A 14,441-nucleotide genomic window follows, 5' to 3' on the forward strand; every position below is an offset into this window, starting at 1 on the left:
GTTTTTTGAAATTACTACGTTCCCCAACAACTCGGTCATCAGTTTAAAAACCCGTTGCGCAATGGACTCCGCTTCTTCTATCCTCTGCCCGTCATGTGCGTTGTTCCTCGCCAACCACAGCGCGTATGTGCCCTGAACCATAACAGCTCGTTCATCATCCGAGGCCTCCGCAAACCACGACAACAACCATCTTGACAACGCACTCTGGGAACAAACTGACTCCGGTGGGATCGCCACTGGTACTCCCAACTCCAAATGCATTATCTTCTAAAACTTCATCGAGTGATAGCAGCCCCAGAATCTGTGTAGGTTTGTCTCCTCGCGGCCGCACGCAATGCAGAAGACACCAGCCTTAATCTTCCTCCTCAAGAGCTCTGCACCCACGGCCAGGCTGTTTCGTATTAGTCTCCACATATGAATTTTTACTTTTCCCGACACTACTGTGTCCCAAAGGCTCATCCAGGCCTTATGGTCCGCTACCGAGGACAAGGACTCCGGCTGTCCGTGCCTCACCCGGTTTTGGCTTATACGAAGATGATACGTTGATCGGACACTGAAGATGCCATTTTAGTGTAATTCTAGGCTTGGTAATCTTGTACCTCCGGTCCTCCCACTGGAATTTGGAGTATTTCATGTGCTTCATCTGGTGAAAACATCTCCATCACTAGGTCGTTGTTCTAGGAATGGCCATCGCCCTCAAGCAGATCCCCGACTGGCGTAATGCCCGCCATGTATAGTTGGCCCAGTGGCCTTAAGCTGCCGCTCCTTGGTATCCAATTGCCATGGTGGATCTTGACTTGTGAGCCATTCCCTATACGCCAGATCAGCCCATCCATGAGCAGGCCACGTCTGTGTAGTATACTCCTGAAAGTGAAAGATCCCCCATCCAGGCATGTTGCATTTAAGATAGTTCCATCGGGGTAATACCTAGCCCTTAGAACCCTTCCACGTAGCGACTCCGGCACTTGGAGTAGACGCCATGCTTGTTTGGCTAGCATAACTTGATTGAACGCTTCGGGATCTCGAAATCCCAGCCCCCTTCCATGCTTTCTCATACACATTCTGTCCCATCCGACCCAGTGCACCTTCTTATGACCGTCTGTTTCACCCCACCAGAAGTTCAAAAAAATAGAAGACAGATTCCCGGACATTTTCTTCGTGAGTTGAAAGTAGCTCATAGTAAAAGTAGGTGTTGACTGAAGGCCGGACTTGACCAGAAGCTCTCTCGCCATCTTAGACAGGCCTTGCCCTTTCCATCCCGATACTTTTCCTTTTGCACTCTCCTTTACATATTTGAACGTACCGTCCTTGGATCTCCCCACCATCATGGGCAGGCCTAGGTACCTCTCGCTCAGCGCCTCCTCCGTTATTTCCAACACCTGCTTGAGCTCATTTTTATCATCATCCAAAGTACCCTTTCCAAAGAAGACCGCTGATTTTTGGAGGTTGACTTTTTGGCCCGAGGCCATCCCATAATCCAGCAGGATGTGGCGCAACGCCTCAAAGCTCTCTCTCGAACCCTCCACAAACACTACATTGTCATCTGCGAAGAGAAAATGAGTGACAGTTGGTCCCCCGCTCCCAAAGGAGACCCCTTTGATGTTCTTCTCCCTCTGGGTAGCTTTCAGCAATGCAGAAAAACCTTCAACACAAAAAAGGAAGAGATACAGGGAGAGCGGGTCTCCTTGCCTGAGCCCTCTGGTTGGATGAAATCTTCTGGAAAGGCCCCCATTTAACTTTACCGTGAACGTCGCTGTTTTCACACACCTCATCACCATCTTTGTCCAGTGATCAGAGAAGCCAAATTTCAGCAACATTTTCTCTAGGAAGTCCCACTCCACCCGGTCGTAGGCCTTCATCATATCCAATTTTATAGCACACATAGGTTTCCTCCTCTTCCTTTTCCTAATTGCGTGCACACATCCATACGCCACCAACACGTTGTCAGTGATAAGCCTGCCTGGCACGAAAGCACTCTGCTCGTCCAATATCATGAAGGGAAGAACCATCTTGAGACGATTGGCCAGTGCCTTCACCGCAATCTTATAAAGCACGTTGCACAGGCTTATTGGGCGGAACTGCGCCAACAACTCCGGTGCCTTCACTTTTGGGATCATCACAATGATCGTATCGTTGAAACCATTCGGTGCCGCCGTCCCCGCGAGGAACTCACGGACTGCACCGCACACATCGTCCTTCACCAACACCCAGTGGCGTTGGTAGAACATAGCAGGGAGGCCGTCCAGTCCTAGTGCTTTAGTGGGCCCCATTTGAAAGAGGGCCTGCTCGATCTCTTCATCGGTGAACGGGGCTCCAAGTTTTGCATTCATCTCGTCGGTCACTGCTTCTTCGATATGCTGCAACACCCTCTCTCCATTCGTCGTGCCCTCAGAGGCAAAGAGGTGAGCGTAAAACTGAGCGGCCATCTTCCTCATCCCCTCATCATCCATGCACTTCGTCCCATCCTCTCTCCTTAGTGCTTTCACTGTGTTCTTTCTTTTCCTGTGCGAAGCTCGGTTTTGAAAATACTTTGTATTTTGATCTCCCTCCGTTAGCCAATCTACCCTTGACCGTTGCTTATAATACACCTCTTCCCTCTCATAAAGTTCATGCAGTTGGTCCTCGATCTCCATTATCTCTGTCGGATCTAGTTTCGTTGGAGGGCGTGTGGAGGTGTGTCTCTGTCGGATCTCATGGGATTCGGTTGGTGCTGGTCTTCGGTGGATCTGTTTGGATCTGGTATTCGTTCATCTTCGTTTGAGTGTTTACAGATTTGATCCTTTCAATCAACGACTTTCTTCATTGGTGATGGTTACTGCTTTGGTACGCTGGTCCTATGTGGCCTTAGCATGACAACTTCTCGACTATCTACTATAATAAGGTTTGTCTGGCTCCGGCAAGGGAGTGGAGATGACAGCAACGCGCCTTGGGCTGGCTCTAGTGCTTGTAGTTGTCACTAGGTGTCCACGAATCTGATTGTAATTTTTATTATCTCTGGTGTTTTTTATAATGTCATGATTGAGAATGAATAGATAGGAAGTCTTTACGCAAAAATATATATGAAAAAACACCATAAACATCATAGTTACATTGCTTTGGATAAAAAATGCAAGAAATTACATAGTAGCTCTCACAACTAAAATTTATAATAAAATCTCTTAGAGACATGCATCATCTTAGTGGTATCAATATTTGCAAGAAGAGAAATACCGTCGAGACTTCCATCCTGAACTATACTTCCTCCTGAATTTTAGGATGGGCTCCACTTCTCCACAGCTTGATCCGGTGGTCCCTGATGGCAGCTTTGGTCCTCTTGATGGCGAACGACTCCGCACCATTGGCGCCCTGGCTCCTCAGTCGTGCACACTTCTTCTCGTGCAACAGCCGGACACGCTTCTGCCTGCAAATGCATTCCATTTCATATCTTTGGCTTGACTGGTTCTAAACTTCTAATGATTATACAAATTCTTGGAGAAGTGAGTGGTACCCTGACTTTTAGGCTCTCCTTGTGGCTTTGGAAGAGCAGGAATGGCTCCGACAAAGCTTCACAGGCGCCAACTTGCACGTCGCCTTGGTTCCTCTCGGAGCAGTTGGTTGGACTGTATGTACAGGATAGCAATGCTAGAGTCTACCTTGTACTTATATTCCATGTATCTGTTTTCTCAAATCAGTTATCAAAAGAATTAATCCTTAATTTTAGGCCACCTCATTTTGTTTGAGAGCTTCCATATGAAAGAGACAACAATTAGGAACAAAAGGAAATACTTGTAAAAAATAGAAAACCTGCTTCATGTTCTTCTTTGTTGCAAGGACTTTCTTCAGCAAACATCAATCCATCAAGGGTTCCATTCCCAATTCAAGTTTTTTGCTTCTGAAAACAGTTGTCATTCCTACGTAAACCTGAGAAAACACAACTGACCTCAAGCGTGATATCTATGCATAGATTAAACCCGATCCATCCATGGAAACACCCACTTCTTCGTTACAGGGGGTATATATGAATCTGTAAAACGTTCACCTGCTTGGACTTCTAAACATCAGCTACCAACAATGGTAGAAGGTTCAGTAAAAAGAGTTCATCTAGAGGATGCAAAAAAAATCAGAAAAACATCTAGAGGATGTAAAGCATCAGGATGCAACTAAGGCTGTAAGGTGCGCTACTAATTAGGCTACCATACTTGTTGTTGCTTTTTTGGCGCTGTGGGTATGGCATGTGCATATCAGTATTACTAAACTTATTTTAGCAAGAAGACATGCATTACAGATGAGTGACAGGTCCATGTTGCTGGTTAAAAATCACATTCAAAAACCAAAGCAAGTTTAGGGGTTTGATATATACTAATAGTCTTGTATTAACAAAGAGGCAATAATGCAAATTCTAATAGATGAGTGCTGCAATGTCAAGTGTAGAACAACATATTCAGAAGCACGACACTCACCACACTTGCCCTGATTCTTGAGTGAATGCAAGAGCCATGAGCACTGTGGCAGACTGTTAATCCAAAGGACGACAACAAATTCTCAAGAACTAAAGGAAGTTGGTGTGGCTCACATTTAGCTTTACTTGAAGATAACAAATCTGCTTAGAGCATCTCCAATAGCATGTGTATATTTGGATGTCTATATATTCATATAGACAATGGTCTAAAAAGATTCCCTCATATACATCGTGCTTCTGAATATGTTGTTCTACACTTGACATTGCAGCACTCATCTATTAGAATTTGCATTATTGCCTCTTTGTTAATACAAGACTATTAGAAACATGAATTCTACCACGATCTCGAATAGGAAGAATAGAATCACATACAGTGCAGCGGGAGCAGCACCGCCGGCGTTGACATTGTCGCCCATGTCGTCGATTATTAATTAGAAACGGTTCAGTAATTAACGCGTCCGTTAATTATTAATTAATGACTCATTAATTTTTTCCGAGCAGCAAAAATATAGACAACGTGCATAGCTCTGTCCTCGGCTCGGCTCAATCCCGCAACCCGCGGCGCGTCGTGACGAGGCAAGGAGGAGGAGCGCGCGTGTAGGTCTCCTCTTCTCATGCTCATACAAGTGGTAGAAGAGCCCACCTTATAAAGAGATGCAAGTCTCTCTCAACTTCCAGGGTGGGACTAAACTCTAGTCTCACTCACTCCACTCACATGTATGCATGAATGAGCCAAGATAATTTTCAGAATTTTAGTTGGACTTTGGGCCAAAGACCTACTAGCAAAATTTCAACAATTCCCCATAAAGTCTCATTGGCACATCTCATCATTTAGTTTCAAAACATTGTTTTTATACCGGTGCTTAGTGGAGATTGTGAAGTTGAACTTCCACTTAGATTTTTATGCTACACTAGATCACAACTTGAATAGTGGACTATGCCTTGAACTACAAGTTTTCTGCGAAACTAGTTTCACACAAATTCTTGACCGATACTAGGCTGTCGCAAGGCTTCCGCGCCGGTGGAGCGTATGCGTCATACTCCAAGGCCTTTCATGAATTTATTAGAGAACACCCAATTCTCACAGACTGCGACGTTAACAGTCAAATTCATATAGGTGTGTTCCTTAGGAGATGCTCTGCAGGACAACATCTCTGCTTATTTAAATAAGCCACTTGGAACACATTAAGATAAATATTAACCTGCCATGCAGATCAGGAGAGTATTGCATCTTCACGGAGTGGGATAATAAAAATAGGGATACTCTCCTCTCAACTGACCAACAGCTTGTCTTCCACTTCTACTTCACGGGATCTCCGATCATATAGAGTGGGTTACCACTATGGACAACTCATGAGGTGGGTCTCAGACCCATCTCCATCGATGCATTATCTGTCACATTACGTGATAGACCTTTTGTAAAGGGATCTGCCAAGTTTTTCGACGTTTGGATACAATTCAACATAATAACTCCAGAGTTCCTCAGTTTTCTGATAGATTTTAGTCTCCTCTTCACATGCCTTGAGGACTTCATATTGTTCTTATAAATGTTTATCTTGACGATCACAGTTTGATTATCACAGTTCATCAGGATAGGGGGTATTGGTTTTTCAACCATAGGTAAGTCCATCAAGAGCTCACGAAGCCACTCTGCTTCAAAAGTGGCAGTGTCTAATGCTGTGAGTTCTGCTTCCATAGTTGACCTCGTTAAGATGGTCTGCTTGCAAGACTTTCAGGAAACAGCGCCACCACCAAGTGTAAAAACATAACCACTTGTGGCCTTAATCTCATCAGCATCAGATATCCAGTTTGAGTCACTATAACCCTCCAGTACCCTTGGATACCCGGTGTAGTGAATCCCGTAGCTCGCAGTGCCTTTCAAGTAGCGCATAACTCTCTCAAGTGCATGCCAATGATCATCTCCCGGTTTTGACACAAACCGACTCAGCTTGCTCACAGCAAAAGAGATGTCAGGCCTCGTGGCACTCGCCAAATACATAAGCGAGCCAATAATCTTAGAATACCTCAGTTGATCTCTAGCAATCCGGCGATTCTTTCGAAGTAACACACTAGCATCATATGAAGTTGGAGAAGGCGCGCAGTCGCTATACCCAAAATGACTCAAGATCTTTTCCACATAGTGAGACTGAAGCAGTGTGATCCCACCATTCTCGTCTCTCAACAACTTGATGTTTAAGATAACATCAGCTACTCCTAGATCCTTCATCTCAAAGCAACGAGATAAGAAATCCTTAACCTCCTTGATTAAATCAAGTTTGTTTCCAAAGATCAGTATGTCGTCGACATATAGACAAAGAATAACTCCTTAACCCCCACCATAGCGATAGTACACACACTTGTCACCATCGTTTACTACAAAGCCGACAGCAGTTAATGTTCATTCAAACTTCTCATGCCACTCCTTAGGAGCTTGTTTAAGGCCATATAAAGACTTTAATAACTTGCACACCTTTCCTTCCTGACCAGGTACTACAAAACCATCTGGCTGATCCATGTAAATTTCCTCCTTCAACTCTCCATTGAGGAAAGCCGTCTTAACATTCATTTGATGAACGAGAAGACCATGTGAAGCAGCCAATGATAGTAGAACCCAAAGTGTGGTCAGTCTAGCCATGGGTGAGTAAGTATCCAAGAAGTCTTAACCTTCTTTTTGGGTATAACACTTAGCCACAAGCCGTGCCTTGTACTTTTCAATCGTACCATCATGTCTAAGCTTCTTTTTGAACACTCACTTACATCCTACAGGTTTTCACCCATAAGGATGGTCAGTGATCTAATACGTCTCCATCGTATCTATAATTTTTTATTGTTCCATGCCAATATAATACAATTTTCATATACTTTTGGCAACTTTTTGTACTATTTTTGGGACTAACATATTGATCCAGTTCCCAGTGCAAGTTCCTGTTTGTTGCATGTTTTTTGTTTCGCAGAAAATCCATATCAAACGGAGTCCAAACAGGGTAAAAACTTACGGAGATTTTTTGGAATATATGTGATTTTTGGAAGAAGAATCAACGCGAGATGATGCCCGAGGGGGCCACGAGCCAGGGGGCGCGCCCCAGGGGGGTGGGTGCGCCCCTGACCCTTGTGGCCACCCCGTAAGGCGGTTGGTGCCCTTATTTCTCTGCAAGAAAGCCAATATCCGGATACAAATCGTGTTAAAATTTCAGCTCAATCAGAGGTACGGATCTACGGGAATATAAGAAATGGTGAAAGGCCAGAATCTGAAACGCAGAAACAGAGAGAGATGGAGAGACAGATCCAATCTCGGAGGGTCTCTCGCCCCTCCACCGCCATGGAAGCCATGGACCAGGGGGTAAACCCTTCTCCCATCTATGGAGAATGTCAACGAAGAAGAAGAAGGGGGGCTCTCTCCTGCTCTCCCCCGGTGGCGCCGAAACACCGTCGGGGCTAGCATCGTGTGACGGCGACCTACACCAACACCTCCGTCATCTTCACCAACATCTTCATCACCTTCCCCCATCTATCTACATCGGTCCACTCTCCTGCAACCCGTTGTACGTTCTACTTGAACATGGTGCTTTATGCTTCATATTATTATCCAATGATGTGTTTCCATCCTATGATGTCCGAGTAGATTTTTGTTGTCCTATCGGTAATTGATGAATTGCTATGATTGGTTTAATTTTCTTGTGATTATGTTGTTGTCCTTTGGTGCCCATCATATGAGTGCGCGCGTGGATCACACCATAGGGTTAGTTGTATGTTGATAGGACTATATATTGGAGGGCAAGAGTGACAGAAGCTTCAACCTAGCATAGAAATTGATGTATACGGGATTGAAGGGGGACCAATATATCTTAATGCTATGGTTGGGTTTTACCTTAATGAACGTTAGTAGTTGTGGATGCTTGCTAATAGTTCCAATCATAAGTGCATAGAATTTCAAGTCAGGGATGACATGCTAGCAGTGGCCTCTCCCACATAAAACTTGATATCGGTCTAGTAAATTAGTCAATTGCGTAGGGACAATTTCAAAACTCCTACCACCACTTTTTCACACTCGCTATACTAACTTCATTTCTTCTTTACCTAAACAGCCCCTAGATTTTATTTACGTGCTCTTTATATTCTTGCAAACCTATCACGTTACACCTACAAAGTACTTCTAGTTTCATACTTGTTCTAGTTAAAGCGAACGTCAAGTGTGCGTAGAGTTGTATCGGTGGTCGATAAAACTTGAGGGAATATTTGTTCTACCTTTAGCTCCTCGTTGGGTTCGACACTCTTACTTATCGAAAGAGGCTACAATTGATCCCCTATACTTGTGGTTTAGCAAGACCTTTTTCTGGTGCCGTTGTCGGGGAGTTATAGCATGGGGTGTATATTCTCGTGTGTGCTTGTTTGCTTTATCACTAAGTAGTTTTTATTGTGTGCTCTTGTTTTCTATCTTTAGTTATGGGTATGAAACACAAAATACCAAAAAAATAGTGGTACCTACTGAACCAATGGTTGAAGAATCACTCAAAATCTATCACACTACTAAAGCTTTTTACTTGGATCATCTTCGATCCCTATAGCTTAGTTGAGGGCAAATCTTTAGATGAGCATGCTTGTTATGTGCGACACCGCATATCTGAAAAAGGGAAACTTTTACTGGATCAAATTCATCGTCTACAGTGCTATGCTTGGAATTTATGTGAAATATATGATTGTACTTGTTGTTCTAAAGACCCTAAGAAACAACTTCCTTACCAATGTGAGTTTAGTGATAATGGAATCGTATTTTCGTATACTAAGGGTGTTTATAATTACTATGATGTTCAACAAATTGAAGAATTTGTTGCTTTTAGGGGTACTTGTGAAATTGCTTCTTTTATTGAAGAGTGTGATACTACTCTCTACAAATCTAAAAGTTTGGCCATACTTAAATATTGCTATGATAATTATGCTTCTAATCCATATATTAAACCATATATTGAGGACTCCTCCGTTGTCCAAGAAGAGACTAATATTTTGCAGGAGTCTATGGAAGAAGAAATTAATGACATTGTGAGCTCATTGGATGAAAAAGATGAGGAGGTGAGCGAAGAAAAAAAAGAGGAAGGGCGGATTGATCACCCGTTCCCACCATCTAATGAGAGTAACTCTTTATCCCATACATTGTTTAATTTCCCTTTGAATTTACCGAAGGATGAATGCTATGATGATTGTTATGATCCCATTGATTCTTTTGAAATATCCCTTTTTGATGATGCTTACTATGCTTGTGGCCAAGATGCCAATATGAATTATGCTTATGGAGATGAACTTGCTATATTTCCTTATGTTAAACAAGAAATTGTTGCTATTGCACCCATGCATGATAGTCCTATTATCTTTTTGAATTCTCCCGACTACACTATATCGGAGAAGTTTGCCCTTATTAAGGATTATATTGATGGGTTGCATTTTACTACTACACATGATGATTTTGATGGATATAATATGCATGTGCATGATGCTCCTACTTGAAATTATTATTAGAGAGGAACTATATCTCCACCTCTCCATGTTTCCCACACGATAAAATTACAAGAAATTGTCTATACTATGCATTAGCCTTTACTATGTGTGCATGAATTGTTCTTTTATGACATGCCGATGCATAGGAAGAGAGTTAGGCTTTGTTGTTGCATGATATATGTTACTTTGTGCTCACTACTAAATCACAAATCATTGTTAATTAAAATTGGCTTTGATATACCTTGGGATCCGGGTGGATCCATTACTTGAGCACTATATGCCTAGCTTAATGACTTTAGAGAAAGCGTTGCCAGGCAGACAACCCAGAAGTTTTAGTGAGTCATTTATTTCTGTTGTGTGCTTTTATAAAGTACAAATCCATTCTATTATAAAAATAATGTGCCAAGATTTTCCTTTAGGATGTTTACATTGCTTGTTGGTTCGTGCGGTGCAAAACAGAAACTTCGGCTGTAGTGCGCGATTTTACCTTTTTTACTGGAACATCAAACGGTTCTGAAACTTTTTGCACTGTCTTTATATACAATTTTTTTTATATTTCCTAATTTTTCAGAATTTTTGGAGTACCAAAAGTATGGTGAATGTTCATATTACTACAGACTGTCCTATTTAAGAAAGATTCTGTTTTTGATGCATAGTTTGCTTGTTTTGATGAAACTATCGATTTCTATCAGTGGATTAAGCCATGGAATAGTTATATTAAAGTAGCTACAATGGAAAAACAAAATATGAATTGGTTTGCAACATTACTTAGATTAGTGATTTGCTTATTATACTAACGGATCTTATCGAGGTTTCTGTTGAGTTTTGTGTGGATGAAGTGATCAAAGATCGAGGAGGTCTCGATATGAGGAGAAGGAGGAGAGGCAAGAGCTCAAGCTTGGGGATGCCCAAGGAACCCCAAGTAAATATTCAAAGAGACTCAAGCGTCTAAGTTTGGGGATGCCCCGGAAGGCATCCCATCTTGCTTCAACAAGTATCGGTATGTTTTCGGTTTTGTTTCGTTCATGTGATATGTGCAAACCTTGGAGCGTCTTTTGCATTTAGTTTTCACTTTTCTTTGATGCACCATGCTGTTATGAGATAGTCCATGGTTGATTTATAGAATGCTCTTTGCACTTCACTTATATCTTTTGAGTATGGCTTTATAGAATTCTTCATGTGCTTCACTTATATCATTTGAAGTTTGGATTGCCTGTTTCTCTTCACATAGAAAACCGCCATTTGTAGAATGCTCTTTTGCTTCACTTATATTTGTCAGAGCGTGGGCATATCTTTTGTAGAAAGAATTAAACTCTCTTACTTCACTTATATCTATTTAGAGAGAGGACAGGAATTGGTCATTCACATGGTTAGTCATAAAATTCTACATAAAACTTGTAGATCACTGAATATGATATGTTTGATTCCTTGCAGTAGTTTTGCGATATAAAGATGGTAATATTAGAGTCACGCTAGTGTGTAGTTGTGGATTGTAGAAATACTTGTGTTGAAGTTTGTGATTCCAGTAGCAAGCACGTATGGTGAACCGTTATGTAACGAAGTTGGAGCATGAGGTATTTATTGATTGTCTTCCTTATGAGTGGTGGTCGGGGACGAGCGATGGGCTTTTCCTACCAATCTACCCCATAGGAGCATGCACGTAGTGCTTTGTTTCAATGACTATTAGATTTTTGCAATAAGTATGTGAGTTCTTTATGACTAATGTTGAGTCCATGGATTGTACGCACTCTCACCCTTCCATCATTGCTAGCCTCTTCGGTACCGTGCATTGCCCTTTCTCACCTCGAGAGCTGGTGCAAACTTCGCTGGTGCATCCAAACCCCGTGATACGATACGCTCTATCACACATAAGGCTCCTTATATCTTCCTCAAAACAGCCACCATACCTACCTATCATGGCATTTCCATAGCCATTCCGAGATATATTGCCATGCAACTTCCATCATCATCATATACATGACTTGAGAATTCATTGTCATATTGCTTTGGATGATCGTAAGATAGCTAGCATGATGTTTTCATGGCTTGTCCATTTTTTGATTTCATTGCTACATTAGATCATTGCACATCCCGGTACACCACCGGAGGCATTCATATAGAGTCATATCTTTGTTCTGGTATCGAGTTGTAATATTGAGGTGTAAGTAAATAAAAGTGTGATGATCATCATTATTAGAACATTGTCCCAGGTGAGGTTATCAAAATAAAATTGGCCAAAGAAGCCCCCCAAAAAAGAGAGAGGCCAAAGAAGCCTAAAAAGAGAAAAAAAAGTGAGAGAAAAGAGAGAAGGGACAATGTTACTATCCTTTTACCGCACTTGTGCTTCAGAGTAGCACCATGTTATTCATATAGAGAGTCTCTTGAGTTATCACGTTCATATACTAGTGGGAATTTTCATTATAGAACTTGGCTTTTATATTCCAACGATGGGCTTCCTCAATGCCCTAGGTCTACATGAGCAAGTAAGTTGGATGCACACCCACTTAGTTTCAGTTTGAGCTTTCATACACTTATAGCTCTAGTGCATCCGTTGCATGGTAATCCCTACTCCTCACATTGACATCAATTGATGGGCATCTCCATAGCCCGTTGATTAGCCGCATCGATGTGAGACTTTCTCCTTTTTTTCTTCTCCACAACACCTCCACCATAATATTCTATTCCACCTATAGTGCTATGTCCATGGCTCATGCTCATGTATTGCGTGAAAGTTGAAAAGGTTTGAGAACATCAAAAGTATGAAACAATTGCTTAGCTTGTCATCGGGGCTGTGCATGATTTGAATATTTTGTGTGGTCAAGATGGAGCATAGCCAGACCATATGATTTTGTAGGGATAACTTTCTTTGGCCATGTTATTTTGAAAACACATGATTGCTTTATTAGTATGCTTGAAGTATTATTGTCTTAATGTCAAATGATAGACTATTGCTTTGAATCACTCGTGTCTTAATATTCATGCCATGATTAGATTACATGATCAAGATTATGCTAGGTAGCATTCCACATCAAAAATTATCTTTTTATCATTTACCTACTCGAGGCCGAGCAGGAATTAATCTTGGGGATGCTGATACGTCTCCATCGTATCTATAGTTTTTTATTGTTCCATGCCAATATTATACAACTTTCATATACTTTTGGCAACTTTTTATACTATTTTTGGGACTAACATATTGATCAAGTGCCCAGTGCCAGTTCCTGTTTGTTGCACGTTTTTTGTTCCATGGAAAATCCATATCAAACGGAGTCCAAACGAGATAAAAACTTAAGGAGATTTTGTTCGGAATATATGTGATTTTTGGGAAGAAGAATCAACGCGAGATGATGCCCGAGGGGCCACGAGGCAGGGATTGCGCCCCTGACCCTCGTGGCCACCCCGTAAGGCAGTTGGGGCCCTTCTTTCGCCGCAAGAAAGCCAATATTCGGATACAAATCGTGTTAAAATTTCAGCCCAGTTACGGATCTCCGGGAATATAAGAAACGGTGCTAGGCCAGAATCTGAAACGCAGAAACACAGAGAGACAGATCCAATCTCGGATGGGCTCTCGCCTCTCCGCCTCCATGGAAGCCATGGACCAGGGGGTAAACCCTTCTCCCATCCAGGGAGAAGGTCAAGGAAGAAGAAGAAGAAGAAGGGGGGCTCTCTCCCCCTCTCTCCCGGTGGAGCCGGAACGCCGCCGGGGCCATCATCGTGTGACGGTGATCTACACCAACACCTCTGTCATCTTCACCAACATCTTCATCACCTTCCCCCATCTATCTACAGCGGTCCACTCTCCCGCAACCTGATGTACCCTCTACTTGAACATGGTGCTTTATGCTTCATATTATTATCCAATGATGTGTTGTCATCCTATGATGTTTGAGTAGATTTTCGTTGTCCTGTCGGTAATTGGTGAATTGCTATGATTGGTTTAATTTGCTTGTGGTTATGTTGCTATCCTTGGGTGCCCATCATATGAGTGCGCACGTGGATCACACTATAGGGTTAGTTGTGTGTTGATAGGACTATGTATTGGAGGGCAAGAGTGACAGAAGCTTCAACCTAGCATAGAAATTGATGCATACGGGATTGAAGGGGGGCCAATATATCTTAATGCTGTGGTTGGGTTTTACCTTAATGAATGTTAGTAGTTGCAGATGCTTGCTAATAGTTCCAATCATAAGTGCATAGAATTCCAAGTCAGGGATGACATGCTAGCAGTGGCCTCTCCCACATAAAACTTGCTATCGGTCTAGTAAAGTAGTCAATTGCTTAGGGACAATTTCACAACTCCTACCACCACTTTTCCACACTCGCTATACTAAATTTATTGGTTCTTTACCTAAACAGCCCCTATATTTTATTTACATGCTCTTTATATTCTTGCAAACCTATCATGTTACACCTACAAAGTACTTCTAGTTGCATACTTGTTCTAGGTAAAGCGAACGTCAAGCGTGTGTAGAGTTGTATCGGTTGTCGATAAAACTTGAGGGAATATTTGTTC

At 42.2% G+C, this 14,441-nt stretch overlaps 1 long non-coding RNA gene across 2 annotated transcripts; it reads right to left on the minus strand.

Moving 5' to 3' along the window:
- Window positions 1-3,274: 3,274 nt before the first annotated feature.
- On the minus strand, window positions 3,275-4,146 carry LOC147987753 (uncharacterized). 2 transcript variants are annotated; one of them, XR_015615318.1, is made up of 3 exons: window positions 3,784-4,146; window positions 3,494-3,599; window positions 3,275-3,400 (listed from the first exon to the last, which is right to left on the minus strand). It is a non-coding gene; the product is annotated as an uncharacterized LOC147987753 (long non-coding RNA). The 2 variants fall into 2 exon arrangements; XR_015615317.1 differs by having other exon boundaries at window positions 3,488-3,599; window positions 3,784-4,144.
- Window positions 4,147-14,441: the final 10,295 nt, after the last annotated feature.

The sequence above is a fragment of the Triticum urartu genome, chromosome 2A (assembly GCF_056163025.1).
Source record: "Triticum urartu cultivar PI428250 chromosome 2A, HENAU_Tu73, whole genome shotgun sequence".
Lineage (NCBI taxonomy): Eukaryota > Viridiplantae > Streptophyta > Magnoliopsida > Poales > Poaceae > Triticum > Triticum urartu.